This window comes from Mustela lutreola, chromosome X, assembly GCF_030435805.1.
Source record: "Mustela lutreola isolate mMusLut2 chromosome X, mMusLut2.pri, whole genome shotgun sequence".
In the NCBI taxonomy this organism is placed as follows: Eukaryota; Metazoa; Chordata; class Mammalia; order Carnivora; family Mustelidae; genus Mustela; species Mustela lutreola.
Genome location: NC_081308.1, coordinates 64,023,144 through 64,039,052, shown reverse-complemented (window position 1 = coordinate 64,039,052; position 15,909 = coordinate 64,023,144).

The following is a 15,909-nucleotide window of genomic DNA, read 5'->3' as shown; positions in this document are numbered from 1 at the left end:
ATATATATATATATATATATATATATATCAGACATCCTGCTCCCTTCTGAGAGAGAAAACTTTTGCTTCTAGGAGGTTGGAAGTAAAGGATCCTGGTTCTGACAGGAACTGTTCGGTAAAGTTAACGTCTTTCCAAAGGCCAGCTAAGCCCTGTTATCTCCAGTTTTTACAGCCTAGAGCTGTCTCTGAGTTCTAGGCTTCATCCCTTTTGAAGTGTTAATACTTAGGGAAATAATGCTCATCTTCCTGACACCTTGGGAGCTTCTCCAGGGGACTTAATCCTGGCTGTGACCCTTTGACTCTCTTAGGGAGATAAGAGAAGTTTTATTATCCACTCGGATCAGAGCAGTTAGCTAGACAAATGGCTAAAGATAGCCTCATGGTACGTGAAAAGTGAAATGTATCTAGGGGAAATGAGAGCAAATATTTTCGATCTGTATTATTATTATTTTTTAAAGATTTTATTTATTTATTTGACAGAGAGAGAGGCAGTGAGAGAGGGAACACAAGTAGAGGGAGTGGGAGAGGGAGAAGCAGGCTCCCCGCCGAGCAGGGAGCCCTATGTGGGGCTCGATCCGAGGATCATGACCTGAGCCAAAGGCAGATGCTTAAAGAATGAGCCACCCAGGCGCCCCTAATCTGTATTATTGTATACATCCTGGGGGCTAGGGTTTTTTACAGGGTCACTGAGAAACCTGGGGAAGTTTTATTTCCCACACCAGGGCTCTCTCTTACATCTTCTCATGTCACTCTGCAGGCTCTCCGGACCATCCCACTCAGTCCTGTTTTAGCGGCTACCTGTGTGTTAAGAACCTCAAATATCGGGGCGCCTGGGTGGCTCAGTGGGTTAAGCCTCTGCCTTTGGCTTGGGTCATGATCCCAGGGTCCTGGGATGGAGCCCCGCATCGGGCTCTCTGCTCAGCAGGGAGCCTGCCTCTTCCTCTCTGTCTGCCTCTCTGCCTACTTGTGGTCTCTCTTTCTGCCAAATAAACATTAAAAAAAAAAAAAACCCTCAATATCTCACCCCCCACTAGACATCTGTATGTGCGTGTTCCACAGACACCTCACAGTCCCTATGTTCACAATGGAACTCGTCATCCTTTTTTTTTTTTTTTTTTTTTTTTTTTTGTCAGAGAGAGAGCAAGCGAGAGGGAGCACAGGCAGACAGAATGGCAGGCAGAGTCAGAGGGAGAAGCAGGCTCCCTGCGGAGCAAGGAGCCCGATGTGGGACTCGATCCCAGGACGCTGGGATCATGACCCGAGCCGAAGGCAGCTGCTTAACCAACTGAGCCACCCAGGCGTCCCTCGTCATCCTTTTTTTAAAAAAAGATTTTATTTATTTACTTATTTGACAGGGAGAGACAGAGGGAACACTAGCAGGCGGAGTGGGAGAGGGAGAAGCAGGCTTCCCACTGAGCAGGGAGCCTGACAATGCGGGGCTCTATCCCAGGACCCTGGGATCATGACCTGAGCCAAGGCAGATGCTTAACTAACTGAACCACCCAGGCGCCTCACCACCCCAAAACTCTTGTACGCCTTATGCTACTTGACTGCAGCACCATCTGGGTCACACTTGTGGCTGTCCTCATTACTTGAATAGCCTTTCTATCTATAGAAGAATTTCTGCCTTATGAGCTCTGCCTACCTCATGTAAGAGTCAGAACTCTTCACCAGCCTCCCTTGTGGACAGGACACCATCCGGGAACTTAGGCTCTTCCAATCAAAAACACCTGCTGAGACTCAGCTTTGGAACTGAGCAGTGGGCTGAAATCAAGTCAGATGCAGGCATCTGGGTACCCCAGTCGGTCAGGCATCTGCCTTCAGCTCAGGTCATGATCGGGGGGTCTTGGGATCAAGTCCTGCATCAGGCTCCTTGCTCAGTAGGGAGCCTACTTCTCCCTCTGCCTGCAGCTCCCCTGCTTGTACTCTCTGTGACAGATCAATAAAATAAAATCTTAAAAAAAAAAAAAGTCAGACGCTTAACTGACTGGACCACCCAAGCACCCCATCACACGCTTAACTGACTGGGTCACCCAGGCACCCCATAACAATTTTGAAAGCATGTTGACATTTAATAAATCTAAACATGGTTATACCATATGACTCAGCAGTTCTACCCCTAGAATATACACTAGAAAAAATATTACATAAATATACCCTTTCTCTTTTTTAAAGATTTTATTTGAGAGAGAGAGAGAAGGAGAGAATACAAGTGGGTGGGTGGGGCAGAGGGAGAGGCAGGTTCCCCACTGAGCAAGGAGACCAACATGGGACTCGACACCAGGACCCCAGGACCATGACCTGAGCTAAAGGCAGATGGTTGACTGATTGAGCCACCCAGGAGCCCCTTATTTTAAAATTTTAAAGATTTATTTATTTATTTTAGAGAGAGAGGGAGCATGTGAGCAGGGGGAGGGGCAGAGGGAGACGGAGGAGGGGGTCGGGGGAGAGAGAAGCCGACTCCCCACTGAGTGCAGAGCCTGATGCAGGGCTTGATCTCACAACCCTGAGATTGTAAGCTAGGCTGAAATCAAGGGTCTGATGCTCAACCTCCTGAGCCACCCAGGCATCCCCCTCCATTTATTTCAGTAGACTTAATTCTTTTCATGCAGTTTTACATTTACAGAATAATTGGGCAGATACTACGTAAAGTTTGATGTACCCAACTTACTCTCTCCACCTTTACCTATTTCCACTCACAGGGGCACGGTTTTCCCAATTAGGAGCATCTTGCAACAGCATGGTACGTTTGTTAGAATTCATGAGCCAAAATTGATAGTTATAGTCTAATAAGTTATAGTTTACATTAGGGCTCCCCCTTTATGTTGCACCTTCTATTGGCCTTGACAAACATATAATGGCATTTTCCCATTACACTATCATAAAGTATGTGTCACTGCCCTAAAAACCCCCTGTGCTCTACCTACTCAACCCCTCTTCCTTCCTCTCACTGAACCTCTGGAAACCACTGATCTTTCTATTACCTCCATAGATAAACTTAATTTTTTTTGAAAAGTTTTCTATTTGCAAAAAAACTAAGAAGACAGTACAGAGTTCCTGTACACCCAACATCCAGCTTCCCCTACTATTTTTTAAAGATTTTATTTATTTATTTGACAAACAGAGATCACAAGTAGGAGAGATGCAGGCAGAGAGAGAGAGAGGAGGAAGCAGGCTCCCCGCAGAGCAGAGAGCCCGATGCAGGGCTCAATCTCAGGACCCCGGGATCATGACCTGAGCTGAGGGCAGAGGCTATAACCCACTGAGCTACCCAGGCACCCCCAGCTTCCCCTACTATTAACATCTCACATGACTATAGTATATTTGTTATAGTTAATGAACCAATATTGATACATCTTTATTAGCCAAAGTCCACACTTTATTCAGACCTCCTTAGTTTTTACCTTGTTTGGTTCCAGAATCTCATCCAGAACACCACATTACACTTACTCCTCATGTCCTCTTGGCTGTAATGGTTTTTCTCCAACTTTCTTTGTTTTGATGACTTTAACAATTCTTTTTAAAAAAATATTTTATTTATTTATTTGACAGAGAGAGAGGATGAGGAGGAGGAGGGCCAGAGGGAGAAGCAGACTCCCTGCTGAGCAGAAAGCCTGATGCGGGGCTCAATGCCAGGACCCTAAAATCATGGCCTGAGCCGAAGGCAGAGGCTTAACCGAATGAGCCACCCAGGGACACCATAACCTTAAGAATTCCAAGGAGTGCTGGTCAGGTGTTTTGTAGAATGCCTCTCAATTAGGATTCTTCTGGTGTTTTTCTCCTGATGAGACTGAGATTATGAGTTTTCAGAAGGAAGACCACAGATGTAAAGAGCTATTGTCATTATATCATAGTTACAATACATAATATGATGGGGCACCTGGGTGGTTCAGTCGATGAAGCGTCTCGCTTCAGCTTGGGGGATTGCCCCTCATTGGGCTCCATGCTCAGCAGGGAGCCTGCTTCTCCCTCTCCCTCTGCTGCTCTGCCTACTTATGTGTTCTCTCTGTCAAATAAATAAATAAGGGGTGCCTGGGTGGCTCTGTCGATTTAGTGTCTGCTTTCGGCTCAGGCCATGATCCCAGGGTCCTGGGATCCAGTCCTGCATTTGGCTCCCTGCTCAGGGGGAGTCTCCTTGTCCCCCTCCCTCTGCCTGCCGTTCCCCCTGCTTGTGCTCTCTCGCTCTCTCTGACAAATAAATAAATAAAATCTTAAAAAAAAAAGAAATGTATTACGAGAAATGGGCTTACATAGTTGTGGGGGTTGGTTAGGCAAGTCCAAAATCCAGAGGGCAGGCCATCAAGACGGGTAGGCTGGAACACTTGGGCACAGGCTGAAGCTGCTGTTCACAATGAGGAATATCTTCTTCATCAGGGAAGCCCCAGCTCTGTTCTTAAGGCCTTTCAATTGATTGAATCAGACCCACCCAGTTTTTCTAGCATAATCTCCCCTTTTGGTGGATACTCTCCTTGATGAAAGATAACAGGTTATGGTTTTTTTTTTAAGAGTGATCTACTTTTTTCAAAGTCTACTTATTTAAATGTTAATCACATATAAAAATACCTTCACACCAACAGCTAGACGGTTATGGATTTTAATCATATCTACAAAATACCTTTGCAGCAACACCAAGATAAATCTGACTCAGTAACTGGGGACCATAACCTAGCCAAGCTGGCACATTAAAAAAAAAAAATCACAAAGGAGGAGGAGGAAGAGGGGAGAAGAGGTGTAGGAAAGGAGAAGGGAGGGGCACCTGGGTGACTTAGTCATTAAGCATCTGCCTTTGGCTCAGGTCATGATCCCAGGGTCCTGGCATCGAGCCCCGCATGGGGCTCCCTGCTCAGCGGGAAGCCTGCTTCTCCCTCTCCCACTCCCTCTGCTTGTGTTCCCTCTCTCGCTGTGTCTGTCTCTGTCAAATAAATAAATAAAATCTTTACTAAGAAAAAAAAGGAAAAGGGAAAAGAGAGTAAGAAGGAAAAGAAGGAGAGGGAGAAGCAAGTCATAGGGCAAAGAGAAAAGGGAGAAGACACTAGGAGGTCAGCAGAGGGTTTTCATGACTGAAGTTATAATGATACATAGAAGAACACGAAAAGAAAAACACACTGAACCAGCCATGTTACACCCCAGATATGAAGAATTCTCCATGAGGGATTTGTAGGTACTCACTAGACAAGATGTTTTATCACATACTCCACAGAAGAAGAGGGAGGATTCTGTAAGTGGAAACAAAAAGAAGTGGAAACAGTTGCGCTTGGCAGGAATAGCAGAGACTTCGTGGAAGTGGATGGCTTGTTGCCACAGTGTTCAAGAGATCACTGGATAGAGCCTCTTTGAGGCCAATCAAAAAGGATAGTGTCATGGCCTTTGATCTAGAAATTCCACTTTGAGGGATGTTTTCTATATTTATTTATTCTCTATAGAGTGTGTATTTGTTCATATACATATATATATATTCTGTAAATAGATGTTTAAAATGACACACATACAAAAAGAGTCACTGAAACATTGTTTGCAAGAGAGCAAAAGGTTGGAAGCAACCTAGACGTTCACCAGGAGGGAAGTGGTTAAAACAAACAATGGTACAGTTAGCATATAACAGCATGTAGTCACAGAAACAAAGAGTGGCTCTACGTGGACTAACTTGGAAAGAACTCCAGGATGTACTATGAAGAGAAAAAAAGCCAAGTACAACATCGGTGGCCACATAGTGCTACAATTTGTGGGGATTTTTTTAAAGTACAGATATATGTTGACAAATGTATAGATTATTTGGAAGAATACATAAGAAAATGACAACTGCTATTGCTTCTAGGGAGGGTAAGTGAATTGGAGGAAAGCAAAGGAAGGGAAACTTACTCTTTCCACACACCTTTTTTGTAGATTTCAATTTTTGTACTATACATTATGTGTACAAAAATGAAATACCGTATATAAAGCCATTCTCAAAGGGGATGAGGTGCTGTTTTTCCAAACTGTGAATCTGGAGTGTGTCAAAGAACCTCTGTCAAACTTTCTGAGCTCTGTTTGCTCCCGGTGCTTCCCACAGGGTTGAATAGCACTTCTACAACTCATTTGCAAAGCACTTGTATGGAATGGTGCCTAGCCAAAAGCTGAAGCTCTTGAGAGCAGAAGGGAGCATTTCTACCTCTTCATCTAGGTGAAGGCAGGGGTTTTGGGAGAGCAAGGAGGATATGAGCAGAAGTGAATGCATAGCTCTTTGATAGCATTAGAAAAATCAGTTTGGTGGTGGGGGGGGTGGCTGGGTGGCTCAGCGGGTTAAGTGTCTGCCTTTGGCTCCAGTCATATCTGGAGGTCTTGGGATCGAGCCTGGCATTGGGCTCCCTACTCAGCAGGAAGCCTGCTTCCCCCTCTCCCTCTGCTGCTCCCCGTTTGTGCTCTCTCGCTTGCTCTGTCAGATTAAAAAAAAAAAATCTTAAAAAAAAAAAAAGAAAAATCAATTTGGCCTTTTGGTCCAGATTGAAGATATTGGAATGGCAGCATTTTAGCTATAGAATGAGGACACTTCATAAGGGTTAGAAAGAGTATTTACTTGGAGACATACCAATCTAATTTTATAGATTTTAAGGAGAAAAGAAAGTAAGAGAAATATGTTCAAGTGAAACTAAAATTGGTTGCAATGAAGCACATTAAGAATGGCATTAAAGAGGGGAGCCTGGGTGACTCAGTGGGTTGTGTCTGACTCTTGATTTTGGCTCAGGTCATGATCTTGGGATTGTGAGGTTGTGCCCCACATCGGGCTCCACGCTGGGTGTGGAGCCTGCTTACGATTCTCTCCCTCCCTCTCCCTCTGCCCCTCCTCCTCCTACCTCTTAAAAAAAAAAAAAAGAATGGCATCAAAGAAAAAAAAATTACAGTAGAGTAGGTGTTGCCAACTTCACAAGATTGGGGAGGAACTAATATCTTATATGAGAGCTCCAGATGCTCTGTTTAATCCACATACAGCCCCAACCTGTTTTCCCCTCTGTTTCCTTTTCTCAGAGCCTTTTCCACTATGCCCTCTGGAGCCCCTGTTTCATGAGAAACAAACTACACTACACCCTGGTTTTCTTAACTGCATGTTCCCTTTCATCCCCTGACTTCACTGAGGCTCCTTCCTGTGGTCTTCTCCAGAAGAAGACTACTTCTTATCTCATACTCTGAATACCAAAGATGGGGAGGGGAGGACGAGGGAAGCTTTCTCCTTGCACCCCATGGTGAAGTTCACCAGTCACAAATAAACCATTTCTGTCCCTTTGAGAGTCATGGCACATCTGGCTGTATAACTCTCTCCACAACCTTACACTATCATTCCAGGACCAAGGACAGGAAGACTGCAGCAGAGTGGGAGGACGCTAGGCTTGCGTCGACCCAGGAATACAAGTAAATAACTATCATATCATCCTAAATACCTCAGAAACTGACCTGAAGAACAAACTTCAGGCAGAACAAACTTCACAACTAAAGGTAGAGAACAGGCCACACTGAAGAAAGTAGGAAATGCAGAGACCCAGCTTGGGAAAGAAATAGATTGTAGCCATTGCTGTGGAAAAGGACCAGGGTCACAGGGAAGGGCAACAGACAGACTAGCAAACAGGGGAGTGCAGGGGGAAATGAATCCCCATAGCAACTGGCTCGAAAAGTGAGAGGGGTCAAACTTCATGACCTTTGGCAACCAGGAGGGCTTAAATTCTGGTGTTTCATTTATCTTAAAGGTTTTATTTTTTTACTTGAGAGAGAGAGAGAGAGAGAATGAGAGAGAGGCAGAGCATGAGAGGGAAGGAGGTCAGAGGGAGAAGCAGACTCCCGGCTGAGCAAGGAGCCCAATGCGGGGACTCCAGGATCGTGACCTGAGCCGAAGGCAGTCACTTAACCACCTGAGCCACCCAGGCACCCCAAGACTGTAAATATTTATGCACCCAACACAGAAGCACCCAAATACATAAAACATAAATAACAAACATAAAGGAATTAATCGATAATAATACAATAATAGGGGACTTGAACACCCTACTTACATTGATGGGTAGATCATCCAAACAGAGAATCAACAAGGAAACAATGTCTTTCTTTCTTCTTTTTAAGATTTATTTATATGAGAGAGAGAGAGAGGGAGAGCAGAGAGAAAGAGTGAGAGGGAGAAGCAGACTCCTCATTGAGCAGGGAGCCCGATGAGGGCCTCGATCCCAGGACCCTGGGATCATGACGTGAGCTGAAGGCAGACGCTTAACCAACTGTACCACCCAGGTGGCCTGGAAACAACGTCTGAATGACACTCTGGGAAAGACTGATTTAACAGATATATTCAGAACATTCCACCCTAAAACAGCAAGATACGCATTCTTCTCAAGTGCACATGGAATGTTCTTCAAAACAGAGATCACATTAGTAGGCCACAAAACAAGCCTCAACAAATAACAGAAAGTTACAAGTCATACTATATATCTTTTCTGACCATAATGCTGTGAAACCTGAAGTCTCAAACCACAAGAAAAAATCTAGAAAGACCACAAATACATGGAGGTTAAACAACATGCCACTAAACAATGAATGGGTCAACCAGGAGATAAAAAGAAGAAATTTAAAAAGTACATGGAAGGGCGCCTGGGTGGCTCAGTCAGTTAAGTGTCTGCTTTCGGCTCAGGTCATGATCTTGGAGTCCCAGGATCAAGTCCCACACCCAGCTCTCTGCTCAGCACGGAGTCTGCTTCTCTATTTCCCCTTCACCCTGCTCGTGCTCTCTCTCTTACTCTCAAATAAATAAATAAAATGTAAAAAAAAAAAGTACATGGAAATGAGCAGATATTAAATGAAACGAGAACACAACCTCTTGGATGTGGCAAAAGCGGTTCTAAGAATGAAGTTTATAGCAAAGGGGCCCACCTCAAGAAGCAAGAGAGATCTCAAATAAACCACCTAAACTTACACTGAGAGGAGTTAGAAAAAGAACAACAAGCAAAACTCCAAAACAGCAGAAGGAAGGAAATAATAAAGACTAGAGCAGAAATAAATTACATAGAAACTAATAAAACAATAGAACACAACAGTGAGCCAGGGGCTGGTTCTTTGAAAAGAACAAAATTGATAAACCTCCAGCCAGCCATATCAAGAAAAAAAATGACCCAAATAAAATCACAAATGAGAGAAAAATAACCACCACAGAAATATAAACAATTAAAAGAAAATAGTATGAAAAACCATACGCCAACAAATTCGACAACCTGGATGAAATGGATAAATTCCTTCGAAACATATAACCTAACAAAACCGAAACAGGAAGAAATAGAAAATTTCAAGAGACCAATTACAAGGAAATAAATTGAATCAGTAATCAAAAAACAAAGTTCAGGACGAGAACGCTTCACAGGCGAATTCTACTGAACATGTAAACTATTCCAAAAGGCAGAAGAGGAAAGAAACCTTCCAAATTCACTCTATGAGGCCAGCATTGCCCTGAAATCAAATCCAGATAAAGATACTACTAAAAAATAGAACAGGCCAATATCCTTGATGAACATGGATATAAACATTCTGAACAAAATACTGGCAAACTGGATCCAATGATCCATTAATTAAAAAGCATTCCCCACGATCAAGTGGGATTTATTCCTGGGTTGCAAGGGTGGCTCAATATTCGCAGATCAATCAGTGTGAAACACCACATCATTGGGGTGGTGACTTCAGGCCCCTATGTTGGGCTCTGTGCTCAGCTTGGAGTGTGCTTGGTGTCCTCTCCCTCTTCCTCTGCCCCTCCCCACTGCTCACATGTGCATTCTCTAATATGAATAAATCTTTTTAAAGAGAAGTCTTTTCAACAAATGGTGTTGGGAAAACTGGACAGCTACATGCCAAAGAACGAAACTGGACAATGTTCTTACACAAGGCACAGAAAAAAATTCAAAATGGATGAAAGACCTAAATGTGAGACCTGAAATCATAAAAATCCTAGGACAGTACAGGCAGTATTTCTCTGACATTGGCTATAGCAACTTTTTTTTTCTAGATAGGTCTCTTGAGGCAAGGGAAATAAAAGCAAAAATAAACTATTGGGACTCCATCAAAATAAAAAGCTTCCACACAGTGAAGGAAGCCATCAACAAAACACAACTGCAACCTATGGAATCAGAGAAGATACTTGCAAATGACATATCTGATAAAGGGTTAGTATCCAAAATATATAAAGAACTTATAAAAACTAGCTACCCCCAAACCAAATAATCCAATTAAAAACTGGGCAGAAGACATGAAACATTTCTCCAAAGACATCCACATGGCCAACAGACACATGGAAACCTGCACATCACCATCAGGGAAATGCAAACCAAAACTACATTGAGGTATCACCTTACCCCTGTATAATCGTTAAAATGAAAACCACAAGAAACAACAGGTGTTGGTGAGGATGCAGAGAAAGGGGAACCCTCTTGTGCTGTTGGTGGGAATGCAAACCAGTACAGCCACTCTGGAAAACAGTATGGAGTGCCCTCAAAAAGTTAAAAATAAAGCTACCCTACAACCCAGTCATCACACTATTGGGTATTTACCCAAAGACTGAATGTTATTCAGCCATAAAACAGAATGAAATCTTGACCTTTACAACAACATGGATCGAGCTAGAGAGTATTATGCTAAGTAAATAAGTCCGTCAGAGAAAGACAATTATCACATGATTTCCTTCATATGTGGAATTTAAAACAGAACAGGGCACCTGGGTGGCTCAGTGCGTTAAAGCCTCTGCCTTCAGCTCAGGTCATGATCCCAGGGTCCTGGGATCGGCCCCCCCGCATCGGGCTCTCTGCTCAGCGGGGAGTCTGTCCCCCCTACCCCTACCCCTCTGCCTGCCTCTCTGCCTACTTGTGATCTCTGTCAAATAAATAAATAAAATCTTAAAAAAAAAATCAAACAGAACAAATGATCAGATGGGAAAAAGAGAGATAGAAAGCAAGAAAAAGATACTTAGCTATAGAGAACAAACTGATGGTTACCAGAGGGGAAGAAGGTGGCAGGCATACGGAGCACATTTGTCATGATGAGCACCAGGTGATTAAATAAAAAAACTTTTAAAAAGGACAGAGGGGGGTGCCTGGGTGGTTCAGTGGGTTAAGCTGCTGCCTTCGGCTCAGGTCATGATCTCAGGGTCCTAGGATGGAGCCCCACATCGGGCTCTCTGCTCAGCAGGGAGCCTGCTTCCCCTGCTTTATCCACCTGCCTCTCTGTCTACTTGTGATCTCCCTCTGTCAAATAAATAAATAAAATCTTAAAAAAAAATAAAAAGGACAGAGGAACCAAATGCAGTTTTGTTCCTGATTTCAACAAGCCAAATATAAACATTTTTTGAGATAGTGTGGGAAATTTGAACACAGATTGATAATAGTATCAGGGATTATTGTTATTCATGGTGTGTGATGAAGATAATTATTAATTTTTAAAGTTTCTGTCCTTAAGAGGTACATACTGAATACCTTATTGGCAAATATGATGTCTGGGATTTTCAAAAAAACACTACAGCAGCCCTCCCAAAAGGGGAGGGGTGCAGATTAATAAAGGCTAAAAAACTGTTGATAATTGTTAAAGCCAGATGTGGGCTTCATTAGGGTTCATCATACTTTTCTATTTTTAAATATGTTTAAAATTTTTTATAGTGAAAAGTTAGAAGTAAAATGCAACTTACTGTCCTGGTTCTGATTTTCTCCCTACTGAGCAACATTCCGATTGCAATGTCTTCTCATCTCAATTTGTCATTTAGTGGACAATGTCCTTGAGCAGAAATGAGTCCTCATCTATCTGTTAAATTTCTTGCAGCTGATTAATAATTTAGTAAGTGTTCATGTATTGCTTTCAGGTTTGGACATAGCATCAGGTTGGTGAGACTAAGGTCATGGGCTGGGATATGCGCTACCGATAGTCAACTAACTAGATGATGAACTGGTTGTCGCTGAGTAAGCCTACTCTCTCTCAGCAGTTTGGCACTCACTGTTTTACCAGCATGCCTTGCTTTTCTACTTGAACTTCACCACCAGTAGGCTGTGATTTAGGAATCCATCAGCTATGGAGTCAGAATGAAGGAAGGTCCCTCTCCCTTCTCCTATGCATTATTGTTATTTAAATCGTTAAATAGTTGAGTAGTAAAATAACAGTTAACACATATGGAGGGCTTACTATGTGCCAGACATCATTCTAAGCAATTCAACAGATGTTATTTCATTTCATCTTTATGATGATCTGACATTTACAGAAGAGGAAACTAAGGCCCAAGGTGGGGCAGTGTCGGGGGACTTGCCTTAAAAGCCAGAGTTTGAGCACAGGAGTTTGACTTCAAAGCCATGTTCTTAGGCACTGTGATGTATTATCTTAATTTGAAAAAATGTCAGAAGTCATCTTGTCTAGTTATTTTGTAAATCATGCATGTGGGCCTCTCTGAACTGCCTTCAGGCTCCAAAGCAGGATATCACAGACTGGGTAGGGAAATGGATTCCCGGAAAAATGCATAAGTATAGCATATGTTGGAAGACAGCAGAGGTCATGAAAATTCAGTTATTTCGTAATGAGTACTGGGGGGAGGGGACAGGGCAACCTAGCCTCTTTTGCCAATATATTTAGAGACTATCGTCTCAGTCTTGAGGCTCTAAGACTTGACATCAAGGGAAAGCTCCAGGCAGTCCTTGTCACATGACTCCAACCAACACAGCTTGAATGTTAATAATTAGAGGTTTGCGTGGAAAAACCTGCATTTTATGTTATGAGATGAAGAGAGCTCTTGAGCTAAAAGTCAATGGACTAAACTGGGATATAAAGTAGGTAATAATCAAGTGGATGTATGATTATGTAATAACTTACTTCTAAATAACCATTTGAAAAGTCATCACGTGGGGCACCTGGGTGGCTCAGTTGGTTAAGCACCCGACTCTTGATTTCAGTTCAGGTCGTGATCTCAGGGTCCTGAGATCGAGCCCCACATCAGGCTCTGCACTCAGCTGGGAGTCTGCTTGAGATTTATCTTTCTCCCTCTCCCTCTGCCCCTCCCCTGCTTGCACATGTGCGAGTTCTCTCTCTCTCAAATAAATTTTTTAAAAAAGTGATCATGCTAGGATGCAGTTAAAGGGAACAACTTCTGGTTTAATTATAAGAGAATATCCTCACCTTGTTTTTTTTTTTAAAGATTTCATTTATTTATTAGAGAGAGAGAGAGCACACGCACAAGCAGGGGGAGAGGTAGAGGGAGAAGCAGGCTCCCCTCGGAGCAGGGAGCCTGATGTAGGCCTTGGTCCCAGGACCCTGAGATCATGATCTGCCAAAGGCAGATGCCCAACCAACCCAGCCACCCAGGCGCCCCCTCATCTTACCTTCTTAAGAATTATATTACATTTTCTGGCAAATACATTCTGTCCAGTCTGATATTTATTGCTCAAAGTTAGAAGAAGCCATACTCAACTGGTGAGCTGAGAGTTAAATCCAGTAACTTACAATTTGATTTTAAAGTTAAAAAAAAAAAAGGAATTGTAAGAAGAGGAAACAAGAAACAAACATTTTATTTTTATTTTTTTTAAAAAGATTTTTTCTTTATTTATCTGACAGAGATCACAAGTAGGCAGAGAGGCAGGCAGAGAGAGAGGAGGAAGCAGGCTCCCTGCAGAGCAGAGAGCCCGATGTGGGGCTCGACCCCAGGTCCCTGGGATCATGACCTGAGCCGAAGGCAGAGGCTTAACCCACTGAACCACCCAGGTGCCCAGAAATAAACATTTAAAAACCCCCAATTTTATTCTAACCTTGGATATTGGAAACACATCAAGAAACTTGGAGAAGAGCTAAAATGAAATTGAAATTACAAAGTTAGTGGTGAACCCACTGAAAATAAAAATTAAGTAAATAAATAAAAGGGGACCTGGCTGGCTCAGTTGGTGGTGTCCCACTAGATCTCAGAGTTGTGAGTTCAAGCCCCATGTTGGGCATAGAGCCTACTAAACATAAAAATTTTAAAAGAAATGAAGAAATAAATAAAAGTTAGTGGTGAAGAAAATCTTGTACCTTTTCCACATCTACAATAGTTTGGGTGTATTATAGTACTTGGAAATGTCTAGAGCCCTCAAATATTTGTGTTTTAAATTTGATTATGTCATAAAGTGTTCATTTTCTTTAAGATTTATTTATTTGAGAGAGAGAGAGCACAAGCAGGGGGAGCAGAAGGTAGAGGGAGAAGCAGGCTCCTCACTGAGCAAGGAGCCTGATGTAAGGCTTGATCCCAGGACTCTGAGATCATGACCTGAACCAAAGGCAGACACTTAACCGGCTGAGCCACCCAGGTGCCTCAAGAGTTAATTTTCAATAAAGAGAAGTCAAGTAAATGGAACGGTTCAATTTTCTGGCCCTGCCATAATGGGAGATGAAGTCGGTATGTGGTTCTGAAGGTTTTCAGCTTCCCCCTACCTTTTCACATTTTCCCCAGTAACAGTGGCTCACCAAGGCACTGATTTTCAGCTAAGGGCATAAAACAGCTCAGGGTGATTGATGCAAGCAGATCTGAATGTGGGGAAGATTCACGGGAGAATGAACGTTTGGAAAAATCCTCTTGGGTAATTCTGACAAACCATCCTTTCTTGAGGACTCCTACTTAGTCTGGAAAACCCTAAGAGTACATGGTGTTTGGAATTTAAGATCTCACTTTAAGGACTTGGAATTCCTTACACTGATAAGAAATGTAATTCTCAATGTTTGAACTCATTTTCTCAGAATATATAATAAACCACACTAATGTTGACTGTGTAAGATGTGGCAGGCACTGTGCTGAGTAATTTATATGTATCAGCTCCTGTCATTTTCTCCACAGCCCTGTCAGACAGCTGAGAAAACGGACCTTTCGCTAACTGCTCCAGGTCACACAGCTAGGAAGTCATGGAAGCCTTAAGTGTGACATTTAAGCCTGTATTTCAAACCACCATTACATCGTCTCCAAGACATTTGCATCTGAAATGAGGGTTCTGGCTGGAATGCTCTTTTTTCCTTGTCCACAGACAGACTCTCTTGGAATGCAGAGTCACAGCTGGCATGTAGAAGGATAGAGAAAGTGGAATGACTTGTAAACTTACCTCAAGAGAATGAAAATATGCTGTCCCAACTTTCCTTCCTCTTGTAACACCGAAATCTGGCCTGTAACTTGCTTAGGATTCTTTCTTAGGATTTAGGAGTATTTAAATTATGCTCTATTGTTTGAGATTTAGATACCTTTGGAGAGAACATTTCTTTACACCTCAGGCCACACCCCCTTCAAATTAACTTAACCAGGAGTCCAAGAAACATCTTATATACAGAACCTTATGTATATATTTACATTTTTTTCTGGAGGAGGAGTTCAGTGCTTACCACATTTTTTTTTTCTTGAGAGGGAAAGGGGGTGAAGGGCAGTGGGAGAAGGAGAGTATCCTAGGCAGGCTCTGCCCAGCATGGAGCCCGACATGGGGCTTGATCCCACAACCCTAAGATCATGACCTGAGCTGAAATCACCAGTCAGATGCTTAACCAACTGAACCACCCAGGTGCCCTTTTATATTTTCAAAATTGTCCATACCCCAACTCCCTGAGCAAGTTAAGATTCATTATTTCAGGGATGCCTGGGTGGCTCAGTCACTTAAGTGTCTGCGTTTGGCTCAGGTCATGATCTCAGGGTCCTGGGATCGAGCCCCGTGTCAGGATCCCTGCCTAGCGGGGAGCCTACTTCTCCCTATCCCTCTATGGCCCACACCCTCTTGTGCTCTCTCTCTGTCAATAAGTACAAATCTCAAGAAAAGACTATTTTAACCACTGTTTGACAGACTGAAAGCTGCTTGATAAAGCAGAACAAAGATAAAAGCTGAAATTTTCTTTTATTCTTTTTTAAAGATTTTATTTATTTGACAGAGAGAGAGATCACAAGTA